The sequence below is a fragment of the Rhinopithecus roxellana genome, chromosome 4 (assembly GCF_007565055.1).
Source record: "Rhinopithecus roxellana isolate Shanxi Qingling chromosome 4, ASM756505v1, whole genome shotgun sequence".
NCBI classification, from domain to species: domain Eukaryota; kingdom Metazoa; phylum Chordata; class Mammalia; order Primates; family Cercopithecidae; genus Rhinopithecus; species Rhinopithecus roxellana.
In genome coordinates this window covers 3,626,067-3,639,454 of record NC_044552.1, presented here as the reverse complement: position 1 = coordinate 3,639,454, position 13,388 = coordinate 3,626,067, and the positions used below count along the sequence as shown (strand labels likewise).

The 13,388-nt window shown below is 39.5% G+C and overlaps 1 pseudogene; it reads left to right on the top strand.

Annotated features, from left to right (window-relative positions):
* Nucleotides 1–956: 956 nt before the first annotated feature.
* On the top strand, nt 957–3,201 carry LOC104672593 (annotated as a pseudogene).
* The last annotated feature ends 10,187 nt before the right edge of the window (nt 3,202–13,388 follow it).

Sequence of the window (13,388 nt, the reverse complement as noted above, 5' to 3'; positions counted from 1 at the left end):
TAGATTATTGAATATCAGGCTTGTCCAACTCACGGCCCACAGGTCACATGCTGCTAAGAATGGTTTTGAATGTGGCCAAACACAAATTTGTAAACTTTCTTAAAACATTATGATATGTTTTTTGCAATTTTTTTTTTTCGCTCATCAGCTATCGTTAGTGTTGCTGTATTTTATGTGTGGCCCAAGACAATTCGTTGTCCAGTGTGGACCGGGGAAGCAAAAAGCCTGGACACGCCTGCTGTATTAATATCTATCTATCTATATATAAATTATATATACATAATATATTATATATATTATATATATATATAGTGGGTGCCTAATGCCTGAATCCCTTCTCTGGAGATTGAAGGAAGCAGTAGGATAACCTGGAGAGAATTCTAGGAGTAGCAGATATGGGTTCTTCCACTGGCCCAGAACTTGTTGTGTGATCTTAGGCAAATGCCTTAAAATCTCTGGGCCTACTTTCCCAGTCTGCACAGTGAAAAATTACATCTGGGTCTCTTAAGAACTGACTCATCTCTAAAACTCTAGGAATATCTCATCGTACTATAGGCCAGAAAAATTGTTTAGCATTCATTTTCAAATCCTATATCTAGAAACATGCTTGAGGTCCCTTTATGTGTTGAGTCAATATTTGCCTAGGAGAAGTTCCACAGAAATATTTTAGAGGGATAGTGACTTACGCAGAAATGCAGAACTCTTAAGTGTTTCATCACATTACTGGTGTCTTTCACAAGACTGTTTCTTCTTCTTCCTTTTATTCTTGAACATTAAAATGTTGTTAAAGATTGTGTCAGCCACGAGGCCACAAGTGTGAAGCAGAGTTGAGTTTGCCTGCATGAGAATGGGTTAACGTCACCCCTCTAAAGTGGCTTGTTTCAGTCTCTCCACAACTTACAAATAAATTTTGTATTTTACCTAAGCTAGTAGAAAGTAATCATTTTTAACCAGTAATGGGAGATGAAAGTATGCGCATGTATGTTTATGCACATATGCAAATATATTTGTTTATATATAAAGACCATGCTAATTATCATCACAAGTTAAAGTACCATATTCCACCTCAATAATGCTTTAAAAATATAAGGCAAAATATATAATATTTATTTAAAAAGTTTTAAAGGGAAAAAGTTCTAAAACCACAAGATATATTCAAATCAAGACTTAAAATACTTTTCTTGAGTCTTTCCTACCTGTCTCATTTCAGACTTCAGTAAATCAGCTTTTTTTTTTTTTTTTTTTTTTTGAGACAGAATTTCACTTTTGTTGCCCAGTCTGGAGTGCAATGGCAAGATCTCGGCTCACCGCAACCTCCGCCTCCCGGGTTCAGGCAATTCTCCTGCCTCAGACTCCTGAGTAGTTGGAGAGGCATGCACCACCAAGCCCGGATAATTTTGCATTCTTTTTAGTAGACACGGGGTTTCTCCATGTTGGCCAGGTTAGTCTCGAACTCCCGATCTCAGGTGATCCACCTGCCTTGGCCTCCCAAAGTGTTAGGATTACAGTCATGAGCCACCGTGCCCAGCCATAAGCCAGATTTTCTTTTACTGGTCCTAAACTTGAAAAATGATTTTTACTTAAGTTTTCTGGGAACTTCTGTCCTGAGAAGTTTCCCTACAGTCTCAATATTATGATGACAGTCTCGTATTGAAGAAGACTGCTCTAAGCAAGTCTAGATTCAGAGAACTAGGAATTCTCCTTCCCCAATTCCACACAACACCAGATGTTTTTCAGGGGTGTGTGTGTGTGTGTTTGCGTGCATGTTTTCCCTCTCTTGTTTTAGCTTAACCAAACAAAAGCAGCAATGCCAACTATTTACTTACCATTCCAACATACCTAAGTATGGTACGATAAAAATATTCTAACCTGTTGTATCACAGTAGCTGTAATACCAATCTTCAAGTTATATTCAGCATCTGCCACAAGTCACATCTGTTTTTGATGTAAGTTGAATTTACTCATGTGCCTATGAAATGGAATCATTTTTATTATTTATAGTGTATCATTTACCTGCTGTACGAATATTTTTGCAGCTTTTTGTATGTGCCAGCTACTTTTCTGAGCACTGGGTATTCAAAAAGGCAAACCGAAACGAAATATAAATATATGGTGCTAAAGGCGGTCACAAGTCAGTTGTGCAGTAGAGATAACCTGACTCCCTGAGGCTCACTTTGCAAGTGCTAAAATTGTCACACAGTTCCCCGTTGTTTGAACCAATCCCAGTCCTTGTGACTAGGGCAGCTGGTCAAATCATATATTCACTGCTAAACAGTATTATAAATGCATCTGTCTTGGGTAAAGATTAGCCTATCATTCTTGTGCCATTGGATATCACCCCTGTGCTTGTTGTCCTGAACAGTGTCCTAATGGAACAGCAAGACTGTGCCCTTCTCCTCCTGAAAGATGTCATCCAAACAAATAAAGAAGTTGCCTTCAAAGACCTGGATGTGGCCATTCTCTTGGACTCTGTGCCAAGAAAGAAAGGTGTATGGAGGAAAGATCTACTGAAAATGTAAAAATCTTCAAATGGCAGGGTGCAGCCTTGGAGAAATATGACAAGAAGTTCATTAAAGTTATTGCTATGGGAAACCCAGCCAGTATCAACTGCCTGACTGCCTCCAAATTGGCTCCATCCAGCTTCAAGGAGAGCTTCAGTTGCTTGACTTGTTTGGATCACAACCAAACTCAAGCTCAAATTACTCTTAAACCTGGTGTGACTGCCGACAGTGTAAAGAATGTTACACATCTGGGGAAACCATTCTTTGACTCAGTATCCGGATGTCAACCAAGCCAAGGTGAAGTTGCAAGGAAAGGAAGTTGTTTATGGAGCTCTGAAACATGACAGCTGGCCCCAGGGAGAATTCATGACTGTGCAGCGACATGGTGCTGCTGTCATCAAGGCTTGAAAACCATCCAGGGCAATGTCCACTGCAAGAGCCATCTCCAACCACCTCAGAGACATCCAGCTTGGAACCCCATAGGGAGAGTCTGTGTCCACCGGGGTTATCTCTGATAGTGACTCCTGTGGTATTCCCAGTCATCGTTCTACTCATTCTCTGTTGTATTCAAGAATAAGACCTGGACATTTGTTGAAGCTCTCTCTATTAATGATTCCTCATGTAAGAAGATGGATCTTACTGCAAAGGGACTGGCAGGGAAGAAAAAGAAACTGCTTTAGAATTGCTTTCTTCTGTCTGACTATAAATCATTTTGATGTTACTAAATGCCCCAAGCAGGAGAATCTAAATGTCGTCTTTGACACTTGTATTAAATAATAATACCGCTATGTGTAAATTACTCGTGAAAAATAACATGTTTTGAAGATTATATGTTTCTCAGGAGAGACCTGTGAGTGACAGTTTATTATCATGCCATTAATCCTGCATTCTAAATAAAAATATATGTTCAAATAAAAAATAATAAAGGCAGTCACAGGTTCCACCCTCTCTGATAGACACTCATTCCATCTAGATTTTGCTTCTTCTCATTTCCTTCAGAAATAGATCCTAAAATGTACAGAGTCCAAGCAATGTGTGAGGTTCTATCCACATCTTCTTACCAGGCCAAGCTACTTTAAAAATATGCAAACAGTGTTTGTGTGTGCATAAGTAAGCTCAAAATTTATCACCATGATTCCAATGTGCAAAAAAATGAGAGATTTTCTTTAATTGACCTTATCTTGGTCTTGTTCTCTAAAATGCTTTATTTTTGTCAACTGAAAAGTAACAAATTCTTTTAACGCACTGTGCAGAGTTAACATGGCAGGCCTGAGATTGCTATCTTTAGAAAGCCCTGCTTGCGAGGTTGGCCCTTGGCTGGTGTGCAGGAATTTGGATTTGGGAAGGGTTCCCACCATTCCCAGAACAGATAAGAAGGACTCACTGTGCCTAAACTGTACAAACAATATGGTTTCTGCCAAACAACCTCTTTCCTTCTGAGGGTCTGGAATTTGGGTATGTGCCAGGCAGCAGTGCCTAGTGACCCGCCCCCAATACAAACCATAGATCCTAAGCCTCTAATGAGCTTCCCCAGTAAACAACACTTTGGACCTGAGGTCACAACTTATTGCTGGAGGAATTAAGTGTGTCCTGTGTGATTCTGGTGGGAAAGGATCCTTGGAAGCTTGTGTCTGACTTCCCTGGACTTCCCCCCATGCGTCTTTTCCCTTTGCTGCTTGTGCCTGGCATTGCCATGGGTATGACTCTATGGGTATGACTCTATGTTGAGTGCCATGGGTATGACTCTATGTTGAGTCCTGCGAGTCCTCCTAGTAAATCCCTGAACCTAAAGGTGGACTTGGGACCCCTGGACACATATTAATTATTGAGGTGTCCTATGTGCCAAGCACTTTTCTGGGAGCTGAGGATATAGCAGTGAGCAAAACAAAAGTCCCTGCCCCATGGATTTTACATGCCTTGGGGGTGAGAGGGTGGAGGAGGAGAGGAAGGAGACTTGTCTATACAAAATAGACAAGTAAATTGTGTAATGTGCCTAACGATGAGAAGTGATATGGAGGAAAATAAAGCCAGAAAGGAGGTAGGCAATGTTGGATTTGAGGCCTGTCACTTTAAATAGGGGAGTCATAGAAGGCTTTCAGTTAAGATCAGTAGGAGAAGGGGTAGGAATATCTGGGGAGAAGGCTTTCTAAGCAAAGGGAACAGCTGGTGCTACAGGCCCTGAGCTGCAAGCATGTTCAATTCGGGGACAGCAAGGCGGCCAGTGTGGCTGCAGGGCAGGGAGCCACAGGCTGGAGGGGTAGAATATGAGACCCAAGAGTGCAGAGGGCTGGATCAGGTGGGCCATTGCCAGCTTTCTGGCTTTTATTCTGAGTGAGGCAGGAAGTCATTAGAGGGCTGTGAGCAGAGACGCGACATTAAAAGATTTGTTTTTAAAAGTATCACTGTGGCTATTGATGGAGAATACATTATAGGGTGGCAAAAGCAGAAGTAGGAAGGACAGTCAGGAGATTATTGTAATAACCTGGGATTCATGGGTGAATTAGATATGTGATGGGGGAAAAAGAGGGGAGACAATAATGATTCCAGGGCTTTGAGCCTGAGAACTTGATGAAGTTGCCGTTTACTTTGGGGAAACTGAGGAAGCAGCAGTTTTGAAGAGGAAGAAGATAGAAATTGGATTTTTTTTTTTTTAGAGATGGAGTCTCATGCTGTAACCCTGCTGAAGTGTTGTGGCACAATCTTGGTTTGTGGCAGCCTCGAACTCTTGGACTCAAGCAATCCTCCCACTTGAGCCTCCCAAGTGTCTGGGACTACAGGCATGCACCACCACACCTGGCTAATTTTTGTATTTTTTTGTAGAGATGAGGTCTCCTTATGTTGCCCAGGCTGGTCTCGAACTACTGGACTCAAGCAATATTCCCGCCTCAGCCTTCCAAAGTGCTGGTATTATAGGCGTGAGCTACTGCTCCCAGCATGGAAATTTGGATTTTAGATGTGTTAAATTTGAGATGCTTAACAGTCTAGTAAAACCATACAGTTGATATTTCTATTTTGTAGATGAGGAAACTGAGGCACAGAGAGGTTAAATGATTTGCTCAGGGCCACACATCTGAGAAGGTTTCATATCCTCAGTCTGGTTCCAGCATGTATTCTCTCAACCCCTCCACTATACTGGACTTGCAATCTTCTAAGCTAAAATGACTTCCCATGATGCAATAATAGATAAACATTAATAACAAATACGTAAATATTATTCAAATAAGATTAATACAATATAATAAATAACAAATATTTATTTGTAAATATTATTATTATTATTATTATTATTTTGAGACAGAGTTTCACTCCTTGCTGCCCAGGCTGGAGTGCAATGGCACGATCTCGGCTCACGGCAACCTCCGCCTCCCGAGTTGAGGTGATGCTCCTGCCTCAGCCTGCCACGTAGCTGGGATTACAGGCATGCGCCACTACGCCCGGCTAATATTTGTATTTTTAGTGGAGACGGGATTTCTCCATGTTGGTCAGGCTGGTCTCGAACTCCCGACCTCAGGTGATCTACCTGCCTCAGCCTCCCAAAGTGCTGGGATTACAGGTGTGAGCCACTGCGCCCAGCCTGTAAATATTATTTATTTGCAGTTTGTTAGCATACGGATGGCTACTAAGTAATCGATAAAATCCAGTTTTCCCCAGGAAACTGTCTATCGGGAACAGAAGTTTCAAGACCATGCATTGCCATTTGATATTGTTGTTCTGCCTATAATTAATGAATGATAACCTAATAATACAATAAAGAGAACAGAAGAAAGAAAAAAGGGAAAAAATATTGCTTAAAACCCTAGGAAGACTCCCACACTATAAGAGTACATATGCACAGGCTTAGTCTTTGCAGTGTTATCTGTAATTGCAAAGTATGAGAAATGCCCTAAATGCCTGAACAGAAAAGTGGTCAAACTACAGTATGTCCACACAATGGAGAATAATGCAACTGTAAAAAAGAATGAAGTGACCCGTATGAACTGATAGTGATTTCCACAATATATTGTTTAGTTTTTCTAAAAAAAAAAGCAAAGTCCTAAACAATGACCGATAGTAGACTACTTTTCAGGTAGGAAAGAAAGGAATATATATATATATATGTGAATATATTTACTTTTTCAAAAAGGTATACCAAGCATGAAAGATATTGTTCACCCACTAGAACAGTATGAAAGAAACGAGGGGAGGCCGGGCACAGTGGCTCACGCCTGTAATCCCAGCACTTTGGGAGGCCGAGGTGGGCGGATCATGAGGTCAGGAGATTGAGACCATCCTGGCTAACACGGTGAAACCCCATCTCTACTAAAAATACAAAAAAATGAGCCGGGCGTGGTGGCGGGTGCCTGTAGTCCCAGCTACTTGGGAGGCTGAGGCAGGAGAGTGGTGTGAACCCAGGAGGTGGAGCTTGCGGTGAGTGGAGATTGTGCCACTGCACTCCAGCCTGGGCGACAGAGCGAGACTCTGTCTCCAAAAAAAAGAAAGAAAGAAACGAGGGGGCACCATCACTTTTCTGAGTGTATGTTTTTATATGATTTTGACATTTGGTCCATGTAAATGTTTTACATACTTTCAAAATAATAACAACAATAAAATCAACAGGGGGAAAGCCCTAAAATGGAAAGTACCCAGAAACAAACCTAGTGCATTTCAAATGAATAACAAACCACACTGGGGGAGAAGAGGAAAGAAGGATTCAACCCAAGGGAACTTTGAACACAGTGTTTCAATTATATACTCTCAGACTAAACGCAAAAAGAACTCTAAACAAATATTGAACCCTAGTTAATAGGTCTTTTGCAATGGAATGACTGAGCAATTCTAAAACTGGCTTCAGTGAGTTTTAGGATTTAACCTAGATTAACAATGGGTGCCAGGTCTCACTATCAGAAATGGGAGTTACAGGCCGGGCACGGTGGCTCACGCTTGTAATCCCAGCACTTTGGGAGGCCAAGGTAGGCAGATCACTTGAGACCAGGAGTTTGAAAACAGCCTGGCCAACATGGTGATACCCTGTCTCTATTAAAAATACCACCGGAGTGCCACTGAACTCCAGCCTGGGCGACGGAGTGAGACTCTGTCAAAAAAAAAAAAAAAAAAAAAAAGAAAGAAAGAAAGAAAGAATACCTATAAATATGGAAAAGTAAAATTATAGAACAAAACTTGTGGTGTTGAACTGGAATTGGAAATATTACTATAAACTTCTGGGGTTTTTTTTTTTTTTTTTTTGGACCATGTCTTGCTCTGTCTCCCAGGCTGGAGTGCAGTGGCGCAATCTTGGCTCACTGCAACCTCCACCTCTCTGGTTCAAGCAATTCCCCTGCCTCAGCCTCCCGAGTAGCTGGGATTACAGGCACATGCCACCACATCCAGCTAATTTTTTTGTATTTTTAGTAGAGACGGGGTTTCACCATGTTGGCCAGACTGGTCTTGAACTCCTGACCTCAGGCAACCCACCCGCCTCAGCCTCCCAAAGTGCTGGGATTACAGGTGTAAGCCACCGCACCCAGCCAAACTCCCGGTTTTTAAGACAGATAGATAGGTTCATGGATGGATGGATGGATGGATGGATGGATGGATGGATGGATGGCAGACATTGATAGAGATAAGCATGTGTGTAGATGTGTCATCAGTAATCCCTGCTGCCTAGTCTTTTCATGACTGAGGATTTATTACCAAAAATGCTGGAAACATTGTTGGCTAACAGGTCTCAGCTGCCAGCCCTTTTTGGAATTGCCTTAGCTATTGCCTTAGCTCTCTTGCCTAGAGAGCCACCTTGCCTGACTTCACGAACCCTTCCTGGGGAGGCTCATATTCAATGACTGATTGACTCAGGGGTGTGAAGGCCTGAATCCCTCATCCCAACTCAGAACAACTCTAAAGAAACATCCAGCATCAGAGCTCCCATGGGATCAACTGAGGTCTGTGTGGAGACCGCATCACAGCCTATCTTCTCCCTGTGCCCAATCCTGCTTCCTTCCCTTGCATTCCATAGTAGTTCATCCCTAGAGCGCTCCCTAACAAACGTTCTGCTCACTAATTTCTGTCTGCGTTCAGTTCTCAGGGAACCCTTCCTATAAACTGCATGTGTGAGTCCACACGCACACACACACACACACACACACACACATACACTCACATCCTAGCTCTTTCTTCTGAAAGGGCCTAGAAGCAAGGACACTCCTGTAGCAATGAGGACTCCTAGTGCTCAAATATTAAGATCTAAACATTATTTCCAATTAGCAGGGTGTGGTGGTACACACCTGTGGTCACGGCCACTCGGAGGGCTGAGATGGTAGAACCACTGGAGCCTGGGAGGTTGAGACTGCAGTGGGCCGAGATCACATGGCTGCAGTCCAGCATGGGCAACAGGGTGAGAGACTCTGTCTCAAAAACAAAACAAAACAACAATTATTCTCCACTAAAAGGAACAAGGGGTCCTTGGAGAAAGGGCTGATTCCAGGGTTGGAAAAGAGAAAATAAAAAATGATCCTGAAACATCTTGAACCAGAAAGCAAAGAAGTGTTCAAAGAAGGATGGGGCCATGTCAAAAGAACACGGGAAATAGCTTGAAGGGTTCCCACTAGCCAAATCTTGTACAATTTGAGCATCAAAATAATGACAATAACAAAGTATAGCTCACTGAATAAAATAAGAATCCATCAGTCTATACTGTGATAAGTAAATAAATGAATAAATAAACAAATAAATCAATGAGAAGGAAAAGCTCTTTACTGTAGTAGAACACCAGCAAAAAATCTAGAAGAAATGAAATGTCACCACTTGACAAACCTCATTGTTATGGTTGACTTGGGCAGGAATTACCAATGGATGTTAAAAACTATTGGGTAAGAGTTTTGGTGAGGAATAGAATATAATCTATACTACGTAATCTCAAAGTATCTTCCCACAAAGTACTTACTAGTTGCAAGGGGTAAGGGGAAAGGCAGAGGGGAATAATACCCTTACTCCAGGGAAACTGGGTAGATAGCATCTTAACTTAATGATCAAAGTTAACATCACCCATAATGGAATATTTTACATCCTGCCTCCTGATATCATGCACAGAGAATACAACATCACTTGTGTGGTACTCCCGCCAAAAATGTATAACCTCAATCTAATCTGAGAAAACATTAAGAACACCCAATTAAGAGACATTATACAAAATAACTGGCCTGTATTTGTCAAAAATATCAAGATTATCAAGGACAAACTGAGGAGCTATTCCAGATTAAAGGCGACTAAAGAGATTTGGCAATGTGTGATCCTGGAGCGAACTCTGGACTAGATTCTTTTCTTCCTCTATTTTATCTTATTTTCACTGTACGTGACATTATTGGGACAATTAACAAAATTTGAATAAAGTCTGTAGATCAGAAAATACTATTTTATTAGTGTTCATTTCCTGTTTTAATAAATTATACTGTGGTTATTTTAAGAGAATGTCCTTGTTCTTAGGAAATACACACTGAAGTATTTAGAAATAAGAGGGAATCATGTCTTCAATCTACTCTCAAATATTATATAAAAGTATCACACACACACAGAATAATAAAGCAAATGTGGTACAATGTTAACCGTTGGGGAATTTGGATGAAGGGAATAGAAAACAACCTCTATACAAAGAACTCTTTGTACTGTTCTTGCAACTTTCTGCATGTCTGAATTATTTCAAAATAAATACAAGTTTAAAACGTATAGAGGCAATTATTTTTTATTCTGGTAGAAACAAACATTACCATCTTAACCATTTCTTGTTGTACAGCTCAGTAAGGTTAAGAATATTTCACATTGTTGTGAAACAAAGCTCCAGAACATTTTCATCTTGCGAAACTAAAACTCTGTACCCATTAAACAACAACTCCCTGTTCTCCTCCCCCAGCCCCTGGCAACAACCATTCTACTTTTTGTTTCTGCACATTTGAGTACTCTAGATACATCATGTAAGTGGAATTGTACAGTATCTTTCTTTTTGTGACTAGCTTATCTCATTTAACAAAAGTCCTCAGGATTCATCCGTGTTGTAGCATGTGACGAGATTTCCTTCATTTTTAAGGCTGAATAATATTCCATTGTAGACTGCACTTTCTTTACCCATTCATCTGTAGATAGGCATCTGGGTTGCATCCACCGGCCGCAACTTTTGAATATCTTGTTTGATTGTCTGCAAAATCGAAGATATTCACTACTAGGGAAAAAATAAACTGCTAGAGGAAAAAACTGTTTAAGAGTTTGGGGATGTATATTCACTAAGATGAAAAACTTAAACAAGCTGAATCAGAAAACTAAATAAGTACGCTAGATCAAATTTTCAGTATTCTACCGCTATACGTAGATGCCATTTCAGAGTATATGCTATATAGGCTCTGGTGCAATATCAAAAATATTTTTAAATATTGTAATTGGAAAAGTAGAAGATAGTTATACCTATCAAATGATTACAACTGAAGGTGACTTCCCATAGTTTAGAAATGTTGATGTTTTTCAAAATTATTGTAAAGATGATTTAGTATTTTATGTAGATTTTTAGAATATTTTTTCCTTTAACGTGGCCAAGGAAATGCAGAAATGATTTTAATATACATTTCCATGCAGTCACTGCATAGATATTTTAAGATAATACATTTAACAATTCATTTAAAAGAGCGAAGCATCACTAGAGTCATTATTTGAATAAGTTTTGTGCAGTTGTCATTGAAATTTAATACTTTCTATGTGTCTATTTCATGTTTGTAAATATGTAACTTCACTGCATCTGGAAGCTGCATTGATAGTTTTATTTTTAGAAATCATCACATTAACTTGAGAGAAACTACCTTAACCAAGCAATCAAGGTTGTCAATGTCATGTGTCCATCCTGCATCCTTTCGTAAGACACAATGAGAATGTCACTTCGGCTCTGTGGAAATCTTACCCAAAACTTATACTTATTGTTGAATGTTTCATGAGAAAACATCAGACAAATTCAAACTGAGAGAGAGTCTACAAAAATACCTGGCCAGAACTCTTCAAAACTGTCAAGGACATGGAAAAGGGGGAAAGTCTGAGAAACTGTCACAGATCTGGAGCGACTAAGGATAACTTACAATTAACGTAATATCTTGGAGGGAATCCTGGAAGAGAAAAAGAACATTAGTAGGGAAACTAGTGAAATCCAAAAGATGTCTATAGCTTCCTTAATAGTAATATATAATGTCACTTTCCTAGTTTTGACAAATGTATGGTAGTTATAAGATGTTAAAATTAGAGGAAACTGGGCGACGGGTATATGAAAACTCTGTACTATACTAAATTTACAAATTATTCTAAAATAAAAAGTCCAACAGATTCTATTAATATACATTTATTCATAAGATTGCTAAAATCTAACTTTCTTTGACAATTGAACACTTATTCCCTCAAAAAGTATTTAAAGTGCCTCTCTGCTATGTGTCAGTTCAGAAAGGACTAAGTTAGCCCACTGAATACATTATTAAACAGAAGCACTCAGATTATTATTAGCCCGCATGACATCCCATTTTCTACTTCTTTCAAGACCAGAGGGGAGAAAATTTTTGAAAGCTTTTATTGGAAGTGGAGGAAACCAGATAATGAAACTACAGACATAAAATAAGAATCAGTGATGATTCCATTCAAACATGGAGGTTTGAAGAATATTAACTATTAAGAAGTTGGACTGATGACCTGGAAAATAACCTCTGATTGAGGAAAAAAGGCTACACTATTTAGTATACATACACATATATACTTAGTATATATACACATATAACAGTATATATTTAGTATATATATACATATAACAGTCACAAAGATAAAATCCTTTACTTCCTCTCATCTGTATAACTTTTGATTGTATTCAGAAAAGCTATATAATGTACAATTTAAGTCACAATAAGGAAGGTGGAGACTAAAAAAGGAAAGACATTATTTTACCGAAACAAAGGGATAAAACAGGAGAAGAAAATCCCAGGACTGGCATAATTAGAAGGTCTATAATTTTAAAACTCTGCACTTCATCTTAAAATCAGTATTTTGGGGGGCTGACCGTGGTGGCTCACACCTGTCATCCCAGCACTTTGGGAGGTCAAGGCATGTAGATCACCTGAGGTCAGGAGTTTGAGACCAGCCTGACCAATATGGTGAAACCCTATCTCTACTAAAAATACAAAAATTAGCCAGGCATGGTGGCGGGCGCCTGTAATCCCAGCTACTTGGGAGGCTGAGGCAGGAGGATTGCTTGAATCCAGGAGGCAGAGGTCACAGTAAACCAAGATCATACCACTGTATTCAGACCTGAGTGACAGAGTGAGATTCTGTCACAAAAAAAAAAAAAGAAAGAAAAAAAAAAGTTAATATTTTTAGCTCAAAGAAATCATTTACCATAAGCCTATTTTGCTAATATTTTTGCTGTTATTTTTAAGGTAAAAGTCTAAATAAGCCCACCAATAATGAAATTGCCAAAGTGCGTTTAGTGACTTTTTAGTAGTTAGACAGTAAAATGAAATGTCATGTAGAAATAACCTCCTATTTAGACATGTAGTCCATACTTGATCATCTACAGCGGTCTACATTGAGTTACATGTTCCATTCATAATCTACAAGTTTTCTTCTGCTGTTCAGCTACTATATTACCTACTTGGATTATATTAGTAACCAGGACTCTGCTAAATATCTGGCTACCATAACAGGCTTACCTTGTGGGAGCCCAAGATAGAGGGTTATTTAGGACAGTTGTGCCCAGTTCACTACAAAAATAAATCAGGTCCAACAGCAATGACAAAAATGTGGCCCAGGTTAAATATTTTCTCACATATTCAACAAAAAATAAAGGGAAAAAATACGAATTTGAAACCAATAGAATTAAACTCCAAATGAAATAGAACAATTCTA